Below are 19,213 nucleotides of genomic sequence, written 5' to 3' on the forward strand. Positions count from 1 at the left end.
AGTTTTTGCTCCCAGTATCATTATATCAATGCAATTTAACGTTTAGAGAACTTAGAAATAGTCTTACAACTATGTGGAGTCTTATAAACGTTTTGCTTTCATATTTGGGGACTTAGAGAAGTCCATTCTTAATGGTCTGGGGAACTTTTAAACCGCCTGTTAGCTGTTATTCGACTCAAAAAAACAATTTTTTCACTGACCGTAGAACTTAAAAATATTGATTTTTTGGGACTTTATAAGGTATTCATATTTTCTATTTATGTACTGGTATTTATGGCAAAGCTACTAAGACTACTTTTCGCTATACCTGATTCTGAACTACTAATCCGAAGGAAGAAAGAACGCTAAGCGATTGGTTATCGTTCTTACAACGCTCGCTCATCGTAAAGTGTGTGGAATATTTTGTGGTATTCAACAGATTAGAACTTGGTTTCAACATAAGTTTATGGAAGGGTATCGTATAATGAAAGACTCACATGTGTCTTTACCCCTCTTTGGAGGAAGGGAACTTTTGTTTACTTGTTTCGTTGGATTTCATGTAAATTTATGTGAAAGATATCTGCGCTATCCATCCCTAATTTTTAAGTGATAGATTAGAGGAAACGCAATCAATACCATCCGCCGCTAACTCTTGGTCTTCTGTTGTCAGATAGAATAGTGGGATTTGACTGTTACCCTTACAACGCGTCACGGCCTCAAAGTGAGGGAGCGCATTTACTTGAGAGAGGAAGCATAAGTGAAACTTAAAAACCACTTTTTAGTTGCTTGGAGGATTAGAAAAAACATTTTAACTGTTCGAAGGAAAGCGTTTGTATTTAAATATCATCGGACTTTGAAAAATCTTTTTAACTGATTGAAGGAATAAGAAATGCATTTTAACTCGTTTGGGGGACGTTTGCAATTATTGGGAGGGTGCAGAAAAGCTTTTAAACTGGATTTTGTTTTTAGAATTTCGCGCAAAGCTACTCGAGGGCTATCTGCGCTAACCGTCCCTAATTTAGCAGTGTAAGACTAGAGGGAAGGCAGCTAGTCATCACCACCCACCGCCAACTCTTGGGCTACTCTTTTACCAACGAATAGTGGGACTGACTGTAACATTATAACGCTTCCATAGCTGAAAGGGCGAGCATGTTTGGTGCGACGGGGACGCGAACCCGCGACCTTTGGATTACAAGTCGCACGCCTTAACCCACCTCGCCATGCCAGGCCTAAATTGGATTTAGTATTTGTCTGTAGTAAACATTTTTGATCAAATTTTAACATTATCTGTGAATGCTTATTATACTTCTAATTTCCCCTCGTTTGTTATTCTTTATAATAAAAATGTTAACATAGTAAATGCACCATCAGATACTAGAGAAACGATGGTACCGAACGAAATATTTGTGAAACGCACAGTTGCTTTTGTATTCCCCAAATATGTAATTATGAAATTTCACCACGCACCGATGGCTACAAGTAGTAGTTATGTTATAGACGTTCTTATCTAACAACCGTAAGTAGCAACGATTCGTCTGGTTCTGAAACACGCTGAGGAACGTTTCTTTCTTCGATGCCATGGATGTAACTATTTGGTTAGGTAATCGAGAGATGATTAATCAGTCGTCAGGCAGTGATTATTGTATACTTCACTACTCGGGAACGGGGATTAGCTGCAGTCAAGCTAACGTTTAGAACAAAGTCGTGTAATTTATCTTCCTTTAATTTACAGCTAAAATAACTCTTAACAAAACAGTACATTGGGGTAAATAGACCTGCTTATTGCAAGTGACATCCGTATTATACAAAACGACGAAGGGAGGTCCTCGAAAAGCAAAGCTTACAAGAATCTAACATTTCAGCTACAGTGTGGACAGTGCATTCTGTCAGTGATCGCACCAGAAGGTCTCGCTTGATTAGATTGCGTCATTATTGTAACGGAATTTACAAAGATTCTGTTCAACCAGTAAATTTAGCTAATGACATACAAACAGTCATGGTTTAAAATGGATTTAAAGTATACTCTTAGAGTTTAGTTTGTGTATTGTGATCTTCTCAATACAAATTGCGTGAAATTCAAAAACCAAAACTAACTTTTAGTAATAAATATTAAAGGTACTCGAGGGCTATCTGCGCTAGCCGTCTCTAATTTAGCAGTGTAAGGCTCTTTTACCAACGAATAGTGGGATTGACCGTAACATTATAACGCCCCCACGGCTGAAAGGGCGAGCATGTTTGGTGCGACGGGGATTCGAACCCGCGATCCTCGGATTACGAGTCGAGTGTCTTAACACACTTGACCCTCACTAAAAGTTTGATTTACTACCGATATATTTCCATTAATGCTAATATTATTTCATAAGTGCATTAGAAACAGTTGCCTAGAAGTTAAAGAATTATAGCGAACAGTTTAGCATCTTACGATATGAGAATGCATATGTAACTCTGTGGAAATTAAAATTCTCTCGGTGAGGAAGTTAACCCGAGTGTTTTGTAGTGGCTTTTAATGTATTTTTTAAACCATTAAACCCAAAGTCGCGAACACGTTACATGTAGATCAGCAATCGTAGTTTTATTACTGCTTTTTTGCAAAGTTGATATACTTTATTTATATGCGTGAATCACTTTTCTAATTATAGAGAGGGATGGGAATCTCGATAGAATCATGTTACATGCAGAAACTAATTATCTTTCAAGAACAAAGGACTTTAGTGTTATTGTTATTTAAAATTTTAGATTGTATTTAAAGCAGTGAGGGTAGCACCGTACCAACTCTTCCGTATATGTATATATAATTTTCTAGGCATTTCCCTATTTGCACAGGAATTTAGCACTGTAATTACAATGGATATTGGTTGATTGGAATTCAGCACAAAGCTACGCAATAAACTATTTTGCTCTGCCCACCACGGCTATCGAAATTCGGTTTATATTGGAGTGAGTCTAAACGCATTACGCTGTGCATCACGACTAACTATGGCATAACATCTTTCGAGTTATTAAACTATTTTTACTATCTGTTGGCTTTTTCATATAGATAGCTCAAGACTACACATCATTAGTGACATAAGGGTACTATTTTTTCGTGCACTTGTTCACACGTTGCAGTGCAAACAGGAAGCAAGACAGCTTGACATTTGGCTAACAAGATGGAGTCGTACAATCTTAATTATTTGAGATAATTTGTGTTTACAATGAAATAGTGAACATTTGTCTAACGTATCTTATATATATTTAACTATATATATTGAACTTTTTTTTTTCTTAATTTATTTTCCTTCATTAAGAGCTTCATAAATTAGCCGGTGGATATCAACCAATTTAGAAGCATTCTAACAACATAATAAAATACATTTTCTGCATTATAATGAACTGGAAAAAAGCTGTATTGGCTCTAATTAGCCATTCTTTCTCTAGGCTGAATCTCTGTGTGTATACTTCTCTAAGGACACCACCAGGGGGCAGTAAAGAGGAGAATCGTTGAAGTAATGATATGGAAAGAAATTCTGTGTAAGGTAATTTTAAACAATAAACGAGCTATTTAGAGTTGATTATGTTTTGGAGTCTAATTTTCTTTTTTCTATTTTTTTTCTATGAAATTACTCATTATATACCTTTTTAACTTTGAAGGCTTTGAAACAAAATATTAAAAGTACTGTAATGTAAATACATATATATATATTAAGATGAATCGCGTCATTTCTTAACAAAATGAATTTTTACTGGGGGAACCTCAGAAATTTGTTTATCTTGATACAAAAAATATTTTTTAAGAAATAAAATAAACTTTATAGGTTGTTACCAGCTGTTACGTTTTCGTTCCTGTGCTGCTATAACAGCTTTGACAGTTTAGATTGTTAATGTTACAAAAACACAAATAAGTTTGTTTGCTTGTTTGTTTTGAATTTTCGCGCAAAGCTACTCGAGGGCTATCTGTGCTAGCCGTCCCTAATTTAGTAGTGTAAGACTAGAGGGAAGGCAGCTAGTCATCATCACCCACCGCCAACTCTTGGGTTACTCTTTTACGAACGAATAGTGGGATTGACTGTCACATTATAACGCCCTCACGGCTGAAAGGAAGAGCATGTTTGGTGCGACCGGGATTCGAACCCGCGACCCTCGGTTTACGAGTCGAACGTTTTAACACGCTTTTATGCTGGGCCAAGACAAATAAGAAATAATAATTGAAAACAAACATTATTTTTAAAATTCTTACAAATTGTAGATAGGTGTATCCTACAAAAGGTTTAGACTAATCATTTCGCTAGTGTAGCTTTCTACCCATCCGGGTATTTTTCTTGGACTTGCTTGAGTGCCAGCAGATGATACTGTTTTGTTTGTCATCATTTGTCAGAATTTTGTTATAATCTTCTATTAATGTTACTGTTCGTTCAACAGTGTCATTTACGACCTTCATACACTAAGCAGCACATTTAATACTTAACAGAACTATATGTGTATCTTTTAGGCCACTCTTTCACATATTTTTTCAAGAAATAGTGTAGATAACTCAGTAATTAAAAAAAAAAACTTGCATGTGTTATAGGTATAAAAGTCATCCAAATCTTTCCTCTTAATCGGCACTGAAGAGTCCAGCTTTGTACGTTTCACTGGATACTTATTTTCTCGCTTCCCTACCGTTTCAACCATCTTAAAATTTGTGGCAAAAGGGACATATTGTCATCAATAAATGAACGTGCAATGAACTCCTCTGATAAATGCCACAGATGATCAAAATTTTTTTCATCGCAAGAGATGATATCTTCTCTTTCTATTTTTTACACTCCTCAAAGTTTTTCAATAGTTTAAGATCTTACCGAGTAATGGAGACTGCGTCAGTTTCTTGCATTTTATCGAAGAACAAAAAATCAAATATGTTTCAATTATTTCTCCTCTATGATGGCTAGTTTAAATTACTTCCTGAACATCCAACAAGGAATAAACGACTTCGACCATCCATCTGGTAAGATGAAGACCTGCTGGAGCGCTGAAGGATAGTTATTCCTTTAAAGGTATTCCTCCATCCAATACAACTGCAGGCTGTAACAGTTCTTATTAATCGTCTTTAGGTCAAAACTCTTTAACTGATTAAATTCAAACGCTATTATGTCATATTTAATGTCTTGTTTGTTTTGTTTTTGTTTTTGAATTTCGCACAAAGCTGCTCGAGGGCTATCTGTGCTAGCTGTCTCTAATTTAGCAGTGTAAGACTAGAGGGAAGGCAGCTAGTCATCACCACCCACCGCCAACTCTTGGGCTTCTCTTTTACCAACGAATAGTAGGATTGACAGTCACATTATAACGCCCCCCACGGCTGAGAGGGCGAGCATGTTTGGCACGACTCGGGCGCGAACCCGCGACCCTCGGATTACGAAGCACACGCCTTAACGCGCTTGGCCATGCCGGGCCCCATATTTAATGTCAACAACTTTACGCACAGCAAATTCATCACTTATTACCTTATGGCAGTGTTTGTGAACAAGGCATGACTATCTACTTCGAATTCGCTTAAAAACGGGATATCAGGACGTTGTGTAATTGATAGCGAATCAAATACAACAGATTCAAGCATCTGTAGAATGAGGTGTCGTCATGTTAACCACATCAATTTTTTTTTTCATCTTCAATTTTGCTAGTCAGTGTTAGATGCTGTTGTATGAAAACTTATGCATTTACTTTTAAGTGAGAGTGTCTGAAGGTTGACTTACTTGCCAAACATATCTTTATTTTCTTGGAAAATATCCTACTGTCATCATTACTGAAATAATTAAAGTTAAAACTCAAAACGTTGCTTGAATTTATAAAACTGGCCTCATTGATGCTTCGCACAAAAAACATTTTACGATGGCTTTATAAGGCTGAACGAAACTATGTAACAATTGATATTACAAATAATAAACCTAACTCTAAACAAACATTGTCTCACATAAAGTTTTGTACAATCGTATCAGAGTAGCTGTTACATTTGCAATGTCAGCATGTTGTGTGAAAGGATTACAACCATAACCTTGGAAATGCAAGAAACACAACCTACCTCGACATTAGAGTGACAGAAGTACGCCCTCACTCGATAAGGACGCCCTCACTCGATAAAAGCTGACACTTTGGCTCGAGCATCCGTAATTGCTGTCTTATGAATAGACGTTTCTATGGTAACCACCTTTAAGTGTGACCTAAATACATTTTACTCAAAGTACTTTTTTATTAAGAAGAATAGAATAATGGGGGTACGTCTCTGAAAAATCGAGACTTTGAATTTTTGAATTACCCTTTGTTTGTTTGTTTGTTTTGGAATTTCGCACAAAGCTACTCGAGGGCTATCTGTGCTAGCCGTCCCTAATTTAGCAGTGTAAGACTAGAGGGAAGGCAGCTAGTCATCACCACCCACCGCCAACTCTTGGGCTATTCTTTTACCAACGAATAGTGGGATTGACCGTCACATTATAACGCCCCCACGGCTGGGAGGGCGAGCATATTTAGCGCGACGCGGGCGCGAACCCGCGACCCTCGGATTACGAGTCGCACGCCTGACGCGCTTGGCCATGCCAGGCCTTGAATTACCCTAATATATACGTGTGTATATATGCTTATTTTTTTAAGGATTAGTCAAATGCTGTTTATATAAACGAAAATCAACTAATTTGATTATAAAAATGCTGTAATTATTCAAAGATTGGTTCAGGAATCGTTTTCTAAACAGTTATTAACCTTCAAACTAAAACGTGTTCTCAAACTTTTCACTACAGCTGAGGTCTGCATATTCCTCCAATTTCCTATTTTTAACTTGTCGTAACAAGGAACTACTAGACAAATTGCTTGCAATCCACATTTTTTATATAAAATACAAAGGGGCACCTAAAACTATTTAATGGAGTTAACTGCAAAACTGATGTTATTTCTGCTTACATTTCTTGGGTGTGGCTCAAGTGTTTTTGAGGGTCCTGTAACCAAAGAAAATCACCGAAAATATAAGCAGCCTGGTGTATAGATATGGACACATACAATTAATTCTAGGAACGGACTGAAACAAATGTTAAAGAAATTGATGTAACAGTAATCTCTCAGGTTAATAACTGTAAAACTTAATCGTAAAACATGTAGATGTAAACTTATTCCATTCCAATGTAAGCCTTTTGTGAATGTTCATAAATCAACTGAGATTTTTGCGTAATTCTTAAAAAACGAACACATTTCTGAAGGTTAGATATTTGATACTATTAGTGGAATGGAATTTTTTTTAACTTACCAGAAACATGGTATAATTGAATTTGGTTTAGTTTCTTTATAATTACTGAGATTTCATCTTATAATTATACTCTCTTCGAAACATTAAATACTAGCTACAGTAAATCATTTTATGAGGAAACTGTAGGCCCGGCATGGCCAGGTGGGTTGAGGCGTTCAACTCGTAATCTGAGGGTCGCGGGTTCGTGTTCCCGTCGTATCAAACATGCCCTTTCAGCGGTGGGGTAGTTATAATGTGACGGTCAATCCCACTATTAGTTGGTAAAAGAGTAGCTCAAGAGTTAGCGGTGGGCGGTGATGAATAGCTGCTTTTCCTTTACTCTTACACTGCTAAATTACGGACTGCTAGCGCAGATAGCTCTCGTGCCGCTTTGCGCGAAATTCAAAACAAACTTATCTAATGAATAAGTTAGAGTGCAAGTGGTAAGATCAGTAATAGATCATCAAAAGAAACATAAAAACTAAAACATTCGTAAAGTAAGCCTAAAGAACAATTAACAAATATTAAGATATTAAGGTCTAAGTAGAACAGTTACATCGTCAATAAATGTTAATTAGATGAAAAACATATAACGGTTTAACCAAATTTTACCACTTTAGTTTCCATGACTGTCGTTTGGGTATGTGTCATTGTTTACGTCTTATTAACAGCTGACCCATTGAAATCGTGCATTTTGTCATCACCAGGAGATCAATCCATTTATACGAATATAGGAAGATTATAGGGTTAAACAATTGCTGAATTACAGCGAATAAGAGCTTTTGTCAGATGCATCAGTTAGCGATGTTGTTCAGCGGTAGATCCGCATAGTTTTATCCATACTTCACGAAGGGCTGGATTACAATCTGTGTACCACGTTTAATTGAGCGGCACAAACCTTCATTTTAATACTAAATAATTAAATTCACTTAATGTCAGCTAGTTTTACAGCACAACTCTTTAATACCAGATAATTAATTTCGGTTAGTTTTACAGCACATCTCTTATGCCCAGCATGGCCTAGCGCGTCGTAATCTGAGGGTCGCGGGTTCGCGCCCGAGTCGCGCCAAACATGCTCGCCCTCCCAGCCGTGGGGGCGTTATAATGTGACGGTCAATCCCACTATTCGTTGGTAAAAGAGTAGCCCAAGAGTTGGCGGTGGGTGGTGACGACTAGCTGCCTTCCCTCTAGTCTTACACTGCTAAATTAGGGACGGCTAGCACAGATAGCCCTCGAGTAGCTTTGTGCGAAATTCCAAAACAAACAAACATACACATCTCTTTAATACCAGATTATTAATTTCGGTTAGTTTTACAGCACGTCTCTTTAATACTAGATTATTAATTTCAGTTAGTTTTACACCACATCTCTGTTTCAATGCCAAATAATTAATTTCTAGTAGTTTTACACCATATTTTAGTTTTAATGGAAACGAATGTTTTACTGATTCAACAGTAGTACTTTATCACGACTTACAATAAAATAAAAGACAAAACTGCTTATTTACACCAGTGTGGACACAAAATTTTGTCTCGTTACTACGGGGACGTATAATATAAAGAAATGTTACATAGACGTTTGGATTACTCGTAAATGCAAGTGGAAAGTTTGAAGTCCCAGCTTGAAATGAATCGAACAAGCGGGCTTGTATTCAGTTAAGACTGTAGATTTGGTTTGTTTTGTTTTGAATTTCGCGCAAAGCTACACGAGGGCTATCTGCACTAGTTGTTCCTAATTTAGCAGTGTAAGACTAGAGGGAAGACAGCTAGTCGTTACCACTCACCGACAGTTCTTGGGCTACTCTTTCACCAATGAATAGTGAGATTGACCGTCACAGTATAACGCCCCCACGACTGAAAGGGCAAGCATGTTTGGTGCGACCGGGATTTGAACCCGCAACCCTCAGATTACGAGTCTAGTGCATTAACTACCCGGCCATGCCAAACCAAGACCATGGGTATAGATTACATTTAACAGAAAAGTATTTTTTGTTGAAGTTTGAGGCCGTGCAGGCATTATAATGTGACGGTCAATCCTACTATTCGTTGGTAAGAGTTGGCGGTGAGTGGTGATGACTAGCTGCCTTCCCTCTAGTCTTACACTGCGAAATTAGGGACGGCTAGCGCAGTTAGCCCTCGAGTAGCTTTGTGCTAAATTCAAAACAAACAAACAAACGGCTTGAATGGGTAAGGAAAGGAAATTTATTACAAATGTACAAACAAGCTTATATCTTCCTCACGTTGCACAAATTCTGTTGCTAGAAATTATTCAGGAAGAAAGGTAATCAAGCTGAGACTTGGACATTACAAATTGCAGCAAAAATTAACAAGACAAAATATGTTATTAACAACTCTTTTTTTTTTGTGGAAAGTAATTTAAGAAAATATTTTATAATTCTAATGCATATACATTTTCTTATGAAAAACATGCCTGGTAATAATACATTTTAAGCTGCAATAAGACAGCTTGCTAGAGCTGACTTTTCTTGTCTGAAAATCCACAAGATGGAACGAAGTTGTTTCCAGTATCTATAAGAACTTATGTTTGTACATAACATCGGAGGATACGATACAAAAAGCAGTTTGTGTATTTGTTCGTGCCCGTAAGTATTTTTGGTATACAGTTACTGTCAATTCATTTGGGAAAAAAAAGTTCCCTTGTAGGACATCGGTGAGTCTCTTTGAATTTGGCCTATCATGGCCAGGTGAATAAGGCACTCGACTCCTAATCTGAGGGTCGCGGGTTCGAATCTCCATCACACCAAATATGCTCGCCCTTTCAACCGTGGGGGGGGGGGTTATAATGTGACGCTCAATCCCACTATACGTTAGTAAAGGAGTAGCCCAAGAGTTGGCGGTGAGTAGTGATGACTAGCTGCTTTCCCTCTAGTCTTACACTGCTAAATTAGAGATGGCTGGCGCAGATAGCCCTCGAATAGCTTTGCGCGAAATTCAAAACAAACTAATTCGTAACGTCTATTACATAGCATTTTTACAATTGTTTCTGTTGTTAACAAGTTCCAAAATATCAAATGCAAAAAAACAACTTAGTAATGTGCAGTAGGAATCGTTAAATTTAGGTGAATAGAGTTTATGAAACGTTTGCCATGTCTCAAGTGATTTAATTGATTACATTATAATAACGTACCCGGAAATAAATACATTATAAAAATGTACCCGGAAATAAATACATTATAAAAACGTACCCGGAAAATAAACTTTCATAGAATTCAAACAAGACACTTGGAATTTACAAATATCAATACTTATCCAATTAAGATATTATTTGGGAACAGTAAGGTGCTTGGTTATTAACTTCTTTACGTTTTAAGATGACTTCCATAAGACTATGGTGAGTGATACTAAATTATAAGATAGCTTAAAAATAATTTTCAAGAACTTGTTCCGGGTTCTGAGTAGTTGTGATATGTTTGTTTGTTTGTTTTGAATTTCGCCCAAAAGGTACTCGAGGGCTATCTGCGCTAGCCGTCCCTAATTTAGCAGTGTTAGACAAGAGGGAAGGCAGCTGGTCATCACCACCCACCACCAACTCTTGGGCTACTCTTTTACCAACGAATAGTGGGATTGACCGTAACATTATAACGCTCCCACGGCTGAAAGGGAGAGCATGTTTGGTGCAACCGCGATTCGAGCCCGCGACCATCGAATTACGAGTCGAACGCCTTAATTCACCTGGCCATGCCAGGCCTATTGGTTTCTATAAACGCATTCGTTGCAATATGTGTTAAAAGCCTGGCGCTAAAGGTAAAACAGTTACAGAAGTGTTTCAATCATCATTTGTATTTTTGAAGTGCTTTTAAGTGTCATTCTTGATGTCCTACACTTCCTTATATAAGTTCTTTGTAATAACATTATACAGTGTTGACGTCACGAGCATCCTCTTTGATTTGGTGTGCTTAATGCACTTCTGGTAACACCAAAAATATATGCTGAAAGAACATTTGCTATGCTTTATGTCATTTTTTTAAAAGTTTTTTCGATAAAAATAACAAATGGTTATTCATATACATTTATGCCTATAATCTCCTAATCCCTCGAAAGTAAATATATTATAGGCTACTGACCTGATAAAGTTGTTTTTTTTTTAAACGTACCCTAGGTTTTTTGATCTGTTGATAAGCGCAAACCTACCCAATATGACGTTTGTGCTCTGTGTATCTTGAGTATTAATAGCTTTCAAAACTCAGCTTTTAGTGCAAAACCATCAGAGGTGTTTTCATACTTTGCGGTCAATTTATACAAAATTCCATGTGAAATACAATTTCTTCACAAAAATGACTTTTTGCTCAAAGTGTTAAAAAAGAGAACATCTTTGAACTTAGCAGAGCAGCCTGTTCATAAGTGATATGTACAGAGATTTAAACACATAAACCAGAAATTCATTACTATCAATGTTAATAATATTTATATATTTATTTATGTATAAAATCCTAGCAATAGAAGAAAATAGTGGTATGATTCAATCATAAACTTGTTTTGTTTTGTTTTGTTATATCTTTTTTGAATAACGTACGATTTTTTTTTAAATCACACTACATTTTGGTCAATTATTTTACCAAATATACGAGTAATTCATTTTTGTATTTATGTAGGAATGTTTAGAATACAAGCCATGGTTCATAAAGATTAACTTGTTCAAATAAAATTTTAGCCTTCTTTACAGAAATTATTTTTAAAAAGATCATTTATTTACATTGTTTAAATTATTCTGCTCCTAATAAGCTAGGCCCGGCATAGCCAAGGGTGTTAAGACGTTCGACTCGTAATCCGAGGGTCGCGGGTTGAAATCCCGGTCGCACCAAACATGCTCGCTCTTTCAGCTATGGAAGCGTTATAATGTGACAGTCAGTCCCACTATTCCTTGGTAAAAGAGTAGCCCAAGAGTTGGCGGTGGGTGGTGAAGACTAGCTGCCTTCCCTCTAGTCTTACACTGCAAAATTAGGGACGGCTAGCGCAGATAGCCCTCGTGTAGTTTTGCGCGAAATTCAAAACAAATCTGATGAGCTGCTAAATGCTTTAGTTTAATTACTAATGGTAGATTATTTTGCCAAGTATAGAAATTTTTCTGAGAATAACTTTTGGTTTCTCGCTCGTTTGAAACATCGAAGTAGATCTTAGAACACTGATGGTGGAAAGTTGAACTTCGGGACGATATCTCAAATTCAAAAGTGACTCTCAAGCATCAGACAAGCACTTATTTTTTTGTTTCATTGTCAAACAGGGTTCTATTTCAAGCAGCACTTGTAATTAGGGTTTTAACACTAAAGCTTAGGAAGATCATGATAAGCAAGTATCTTAAACGGAAGCCTAAAATTCTCAGATCTATCCCTGTCCTGTGCATCACATGTGACTCACAGGGCATAGTACTACAGTACTCGAGTATTGCATACGATACGCAGCTACCTTTATTTGTTACACTGCTCGTTACCGTGACAATAGGAACTGGTCGTTTTGCTTCATCGTGTAAGAAAGATAGGTTGATTTATCATACTTTAACTCAGGAGAAAATGTCAATATAGGATTTTTAGTTGCTAAAACTCTACCCCACTCTCTTTCAGCGATATTAGAGGTATGCACACAAATAGCACAATGGTATATCTGTGTAGTTACAACTTTAGAATACGCGTAGCTTTGTCCTTAACGTCAAAACAAAGAAAGCTAGAAGCATATGCTTCGTACACACTTATTTGGATAAACTGTCAAATAAGCATATTTACAAAAACAATCAAATTACCTAAAATATGATAAGAATCAAGTCACATTGAGTTAAAGCGAGAGTTACATGAAATTGGTTAAATAAGAGGACAGACAGAAGGATAGATAAATTGCAAGTATAAGAAAAAAATATCAGTAGACAACGCACTTAAGTGAGTTTCGTTCTTCATAAAACAAACATACGGAGGTGTAGTTGGGGTGTGACAACGATTTGTTAACAAGGTGAGAATTCACATCCTTAAAAATGTAAACTTAGATCACATTAACAGCTTACACTTCTGCTACGTATGTAAATGTACGAGTTATAAACATTAATGAAAGTCATGTATATAATATTTAAAACAAACACTGTTAAGTGAAATCACTTTTGTTACGGTAGTTTTATTAAAGCGTGTGTTTTTCGTGTAGCAAAGCTACAAAGGGCTATCTGCTCAGCCACCGAGGGGAATCGAACGCCTGATTTTAGCGTTATAAAGCCGGAGACATACCGCTGTACTAACGCGGGGTGGCAGTTTTATTAAAGCTATAACATTTTATGATCATAACATTTTAATGGTCAGTAACGCTACCAATCTATAAAACTACATATGTGTTTATTTATGTGGAGTGTGTCTTATTTCAAATATTATTTTTTGATGTTTCATAATTCTGTCGTGGACGTAAAATCACTTATTTTAACGAAGGGCGTGAATTTTAAATTGCTAGGGTGTAGTTCCTATATAAGTACTCCGCATTCCAAACAGAGTCAAATTACATCTTTCATTGAGAGGTAAAATAAACAAAAATATTCTGGTGTTTTCGAGAATCCGGAGATGTATGAGGAATAGGATTAGATTATTCATTACTGAAGAAATATGAGTTTTGTGTGTCTCTATTCCTGTTGCGAAAGGTAAGACATCCTTTTTATGTGGGTGCCAGCATAGCCAGGTGGTTAGAGCGCTTGACTCGCTATCTAAGGATTGTACGTTCGAATCCGTCTTCCATCAAACATGCTCGCCCTTTCAGCCGTGTGGGCGTTATAATGTTACAATCAATGTAACTATTCGTTGGCAAAAGAGTAGCTCCTGAGTTGGTGGTGAGTGGTGATGGCTAATTTCTTTCCCTCTAGTCTTACACTACTAAATTAGGGACGGATAGCGCTCGTGCAGTTTGGCGCAAAATTCAGAAAATATACAAACAATTTAATAACTAATTAAAACAAGCATTTTGTACTTAGAGAATTACACAAGTTTTTAAAACTGTGTAAATATGAAACGTTGATTTTAATTATTTATTAATATCGTAGTAAAAGTGTTTAAGGTGACGGAAAGTTTCCTCGAAAGACTCCTGATGCTAAGAAATGGTGAATATAATATTCAAGCAAGTGATGGAACACATATTGCTTATTTCATAGTAGTTCTCTTTAGTTTATATTAGCCATGCTTAATTGTAAAACAGCAGACAAAAACGTTTTTGATAAAGTGTGTGGTTTCGTGTATGTATAAAAATACGAATACGTTATTCTACGAAAGAATAATATGCAAAAGTTGCATGTAAGAGACAATGTGTGTTTTCTTATAGAAAAGCCACACTGGGCTATCTGCTGAGTCCACCGACGGTGCATATGAGAAAGTGAGAAAGAAAACCTTTCTTATATTAGAACAGTACTAATATACTTTCTGGAGTTAAAGTACATTTGTAACAATCCAATGTTACTGAAAACAGTTTATTTTAAAACTTTAGAATGAACTTTAAAATTAGAAAGAATCAAAAGATGTTGTTCTTTTGAATTCAGGACAAAGCTACACAGTGGGCTATCTCTCTGCCCACCACGGGTATCGAAACCCGGGTTTTAGCGTTGGAAGTCCGCATACATACCGCTGAGCCACGGGGAGGGGGAGGGGGGCAGAATAAAAAGAAAATATGCCAAAAGTAATGTAAGCCAAGTTAGGAAAAATCATATCCTGTCATAACTCCCGTTCAGATATATCTTTAGTCTAATTAAAATCGTGTTCGTTTCTCTTTGTCACGCGATAAAAATAGTTAAGACAGCTAATGACAAATGATGGACTCCAATGTTCCCTAGAGCAGAGCGATAAAAAGAAGGACTAGTTTTCCTGCGATGTTAAAACCACACCGTCAGCACTTTTTTGGGTCAAGCACAATGTCCTTAAGTGTCAACGAGAATTAGTGTTAAACTATGTTAGAGCTAATTCTGCTGTTGGTTTTTTTTTTTGGCGTGATCGAAGACGCATTTGCCCATGAAACGCAGATACCAGCATGTGGTCCTGGGCTAAAAATACAGTGATAGGACAATACGAATTAACGCTACGGTAAGAAAAAACTTGTTCTTATGAGAATCGCTGAGTTTTGAAATTGACTGAACATAAGAGTGTAAACAGGAATCGAACCTTAATATAATCGCTTTTGTATACAAGTACCTAAAATATTAAATGTAATAGATATATGTATGTATAGCAAAATAATTAAAACTCGCATTTTAAATATATGTTATAAGGAATAACGAATGGATACAGCAAACTCTGATAGGTTTTGTTTTTTCTCATGTTACCAAACCGGATTTCCAGCGAAGTGAGGAAAACAAAGAAAGAGTGTTTTTTTTTTTTGAATTTCGTGCAAAGCTACACGAGGGCTATCTGCGCTAGCCGGCCCTAATTTAGCAGTGTAAGGCTAGAGGGAAGGCAATTAGTCATCGCCACCCACCGCTAACTCTTGGGCTACCCTTTTACCAACGAATAATGGGATTGACCCTCACATTATAACGGCTGAAAGGGCGAGCATGTTTGGTGCGACGGTGATTCGAACCTGCGACCCTCAGTTTATGAGTCGAGCTCCTTAACGATCTGGTCATGCCAAATAAGAAAGATTTCCATCATTTCTAAGTCTAGTCTTCTTTCTGTTACACCACAACTTGAAAGTTATTCTTTAGTTTTTTTTAAATTATTGGAAAAGTTACATTAGTCTGGTTGTGTTCAGGAATGTGATATTCCGGTAGTTTACATATTTTGACTCTAATTTGCATTACGCTCATATCTGTCTTTCTATTTTAAATTTGCACTTTTATTACATTATAAGCATAAAACAAACCACGTTGGTCTTATAATATCTTGGAGTATGAAAAGAAATTCAACTTACAAGCAAATTAAACAAAATAAAAACGTTTAAAGGCTTACAGTTGCTGATTCAAAATCGATCCCTGCTGATTCTAATCAATATAAGAGCAGGCAGGAAATTTATTATTTTTTGTGGGAAATCATTTGATGAACTTACTCTTAACAATTAAAATTCAGAACTTAGTGGTCTGTAGTTTCCAATCTATTGATAACATCTTTAAAGATAAGTTTAATTTTTTTTCAAACCCCATGACTAGAAATGGGTAGAGAAATTTAGTCAGACCGTTTATATATGATACATTGAGCACATTCGTTTTAATGATTTCAAGATGTTTTTTGTTTTTTTTTTTAATTTCGTGCAAAGCTACACGAGGACTATCTGCGCTAGCCGTCCCTAATTAGAGGGAAGGCAGTTCGTCATCACCACCACCGCCAACTCTTTTTACCAACGAATAGTGGGATTGACTGTCACACTCCCCAACGGCTGAAAGGGAGAGCATGTTTGATGTGACTGAGATTCGAACCCGCGAATGAAACGTCTTAAAACTGAACAATTAGCTAGCCATGTTACTTTCACACGAGGTTTATTTGTTTGTTTATTGCTTGTTTGTAATTAAGCCCAAAGCAACACAGTGGGCTATATGTGCTTTGCCCACAACTGGTATCGAAACCAGGTTTTTAGCGTTGTAATTCCGCAAACGTGCGACTGTACCGCTGGAAGACTTTCGCACACTGATCGAACCCCTTATATCGGATAAGTTCTTAAGCTGATCGCTGAATCATCGGCGACATTATTTGTGCAAACTTTGCTGTACAAATACGCTAATAAAGCTCCAACTTTTATATAAGTGGAAGGAGCGAATAATGAGCTACTTACATCACATATTGTTTGTTTGTTTTAGAGCAAAACCACGTAGGGCCGTCTGCTGTGTCCTCCATGGGAATCTTAGCGTTGCAAGTCCGTAGGCGATCAAATGTTGCATAAAAACTTAGTTTACTCTTTGTATTTCTGCGTTGACAGTTACCAAAGGAGGTGATAAGACAATGCGTTTTAATCTTCATAGTAAGTATGTTTTGTTTGTTTGTTTTTGGAATTTCGCACAAAGCTACTCGAGGGCTATCTAAGCTAGCCGTCCCTAATTTAGCAGTGTAAGACTAGAGGGAAGGCAGCTAGTCATCACCACCCACCGCCAACTCTTGGGCTACTCTTTTACCAACGAATAGTGGGATTGACCGTCACATTATAACGCCCCCACGGCTGGGAGGGCGAGCATGTTTGGCGCGACGGGGATGCGAACCCGCGACCCTCAGATTACGAGTCGCACGCCTTAACGCACTTGGCCATGCCAGACCTTCTTCATAGTAAGAAAGTAAGAACAGAATATTTAATTAACTATATATACTACTGTGTTGATTTTTAATTTTGATCTGATCGTAAGTTAATATAAATTACTCAAGTGTATTCTCTTGTTGGTGTTCTTGGTCGCACGATCCGCTTCTAGTTCAAGAAGACTAGCTTACTGACTCGCTTTTGGTTCAAAAAGACTAGCTTGCTGACCCACTTCTGGTTCAAAAAGACTAGCTTGCTGACCCACTTCTGGTTCAAAAAGATTAGCTTGCTGACCCGCTTCTGGTTCAAGAAGATTAGCTTGCTGACCCTCTTTTGATTCAAGAAGACTATTTTGCTGACCCGCTTTTGGTTCAAGAAGACTATTTTGCTGACCCACTTTTGGTTCAAGAAGACTAGCTTGCTGACCCGCTTTTGGTTCAAGAAGACTAGCTTGCTGCTCTGCTTCTTGATCAAGAATACAATATTACTGTTTATGCAGCTTTTCTGTTTTATAGAAGAGGGAATACATTAAGTTAATTATAGCTCAGATAACGCCTGGTTAAACAAGATTTGTTTACTTCCTTCAGGTTTGCCAAAAACGTTTGGTGTAATTAACCACTGTCTTCAGGGATAACACTGCGGCACTGAACATGCCGTAGTTGCAGGAGATGCGAAATTCAATATGAAAAGGAAACTTCGCTGTGTTGAAGAGGCAGAAATAACCGAATATCACCAATGAACACTTTAACTCATTAGCTCATAATTTTCCATAAATTTCATACAACGTGATAATCTAATTGGTTTACGTGGATAGAGTAGAGGTTATTGTATGGTCCTCACGACTGAGATAAAAGTTATGGTAATATTTTTCAAGGGTGCCAATTATAAAGTAATCTATATTTATCTCAAAAGATTACACGTTGGTTACATAGTCACCGTTGAAAACACAAATAAACGGGGCGGAATAGTCAAATAGTTTATTGTGGGAAGACACACTAGTAGTTTATCAAAGTAAATGTTGGGTTTGAATTTCGTGCAAAGCTACACGACGGTTGTCTCCTCTAGTCATCCCTAATTTAGCAGTGTAAGACTAGAGGGAAGGCTGTTTGTCATCAACACCAACCACGAACTATTGGGTTACTCTTTGCCAACGAATAGTGGGATTGACCGTCATATAATAACGCCCCTGAAAGGGGGAGCATGTTTGCTGTGACGGGAATTCGAACTCGCAATCCTCGGATTACGAATCGAGTGCCTTAACCACCTGGCCATGACGGACCAAACAATTTATATGTTACTTTATGAGGGGTATTGTCTAATAAATCTGCTTTGCTTTAATCAAATGTAAGTAGAGGCGTCGTTAAGTTTAACAAGCAATTACTTGTTACTTTTTATCAGTTAAACCTAAAATAATGACAACTAATCTTTGTTTGTTTGAAGTTAAACACTAAACTACATAATGAGCTATCGGTTCTCTTCTCACCATAGGTATCGAAGCCTGGGTTTTAGCGTTGTACGTCCACAGACATACTATGTGCCACCAAAGGAGGGGGCAACACCTAATTAATATAAAGTTTACCCTATAGTAACGCTTACTGACAGAAGTATATCATTACCTAAATTGGGATTTATAGTCAGAAATATTTCTGTATAACAATTAAGTTCTCATCTATTAGCATTTCTTAACAATAAAAAAAATCGTATTATGATAATAAGTCAGATAAATTAAGCAGTGAGGAGTGACACAACAATTTATTCTCTCAATCGAATCTAATTCGTCTTTTGTTTTTATATTTATTCTTTTACTTATTACCTAATTAACAATGATATG

At 36.9% G+C, this 19,213-nt stretch overlaps 1 protein-coding gene across 1 annotated transcript in view; it reads left to right on the plus strand.

The window, feature by feature from the left end:
- The window catches only part of LOC143250961 (thyrotropin-releasing hormone receptor-like), a 99,355-nt gene extending 95,838 nt beyond the window's left edge, over positions 1 to 3,517 (plus strand). The window contains exon 5 of the mRNA XM_076502198.1: positions 3,397 to 3,517. The gene's annotated coding sequence lies outside the window, so the exon portion shown is untranslated. The remainder of the gene's footprint in view (positions 1 to 3,396) is intronic.
- The last annotated feature ends 15,696 nt before the right edge of the window (positions 3,518 to 19,213 follow it).

This window comes from Tachypleus tridentatus, chromosome 5 (assembly GCF_004210375.1).
Source record: "Tachypleus tridentatus isolate NWPU-2018 chromosome 5, ASM421037v1, whole genome shotgun sequence".
Taxonomy (NCBI): Eukaryota; Metazoa; Arthropoda; class Merostomata; order Xiphosura; family Limulidae; genus Tachypleus; species Tachypleus tridentatus.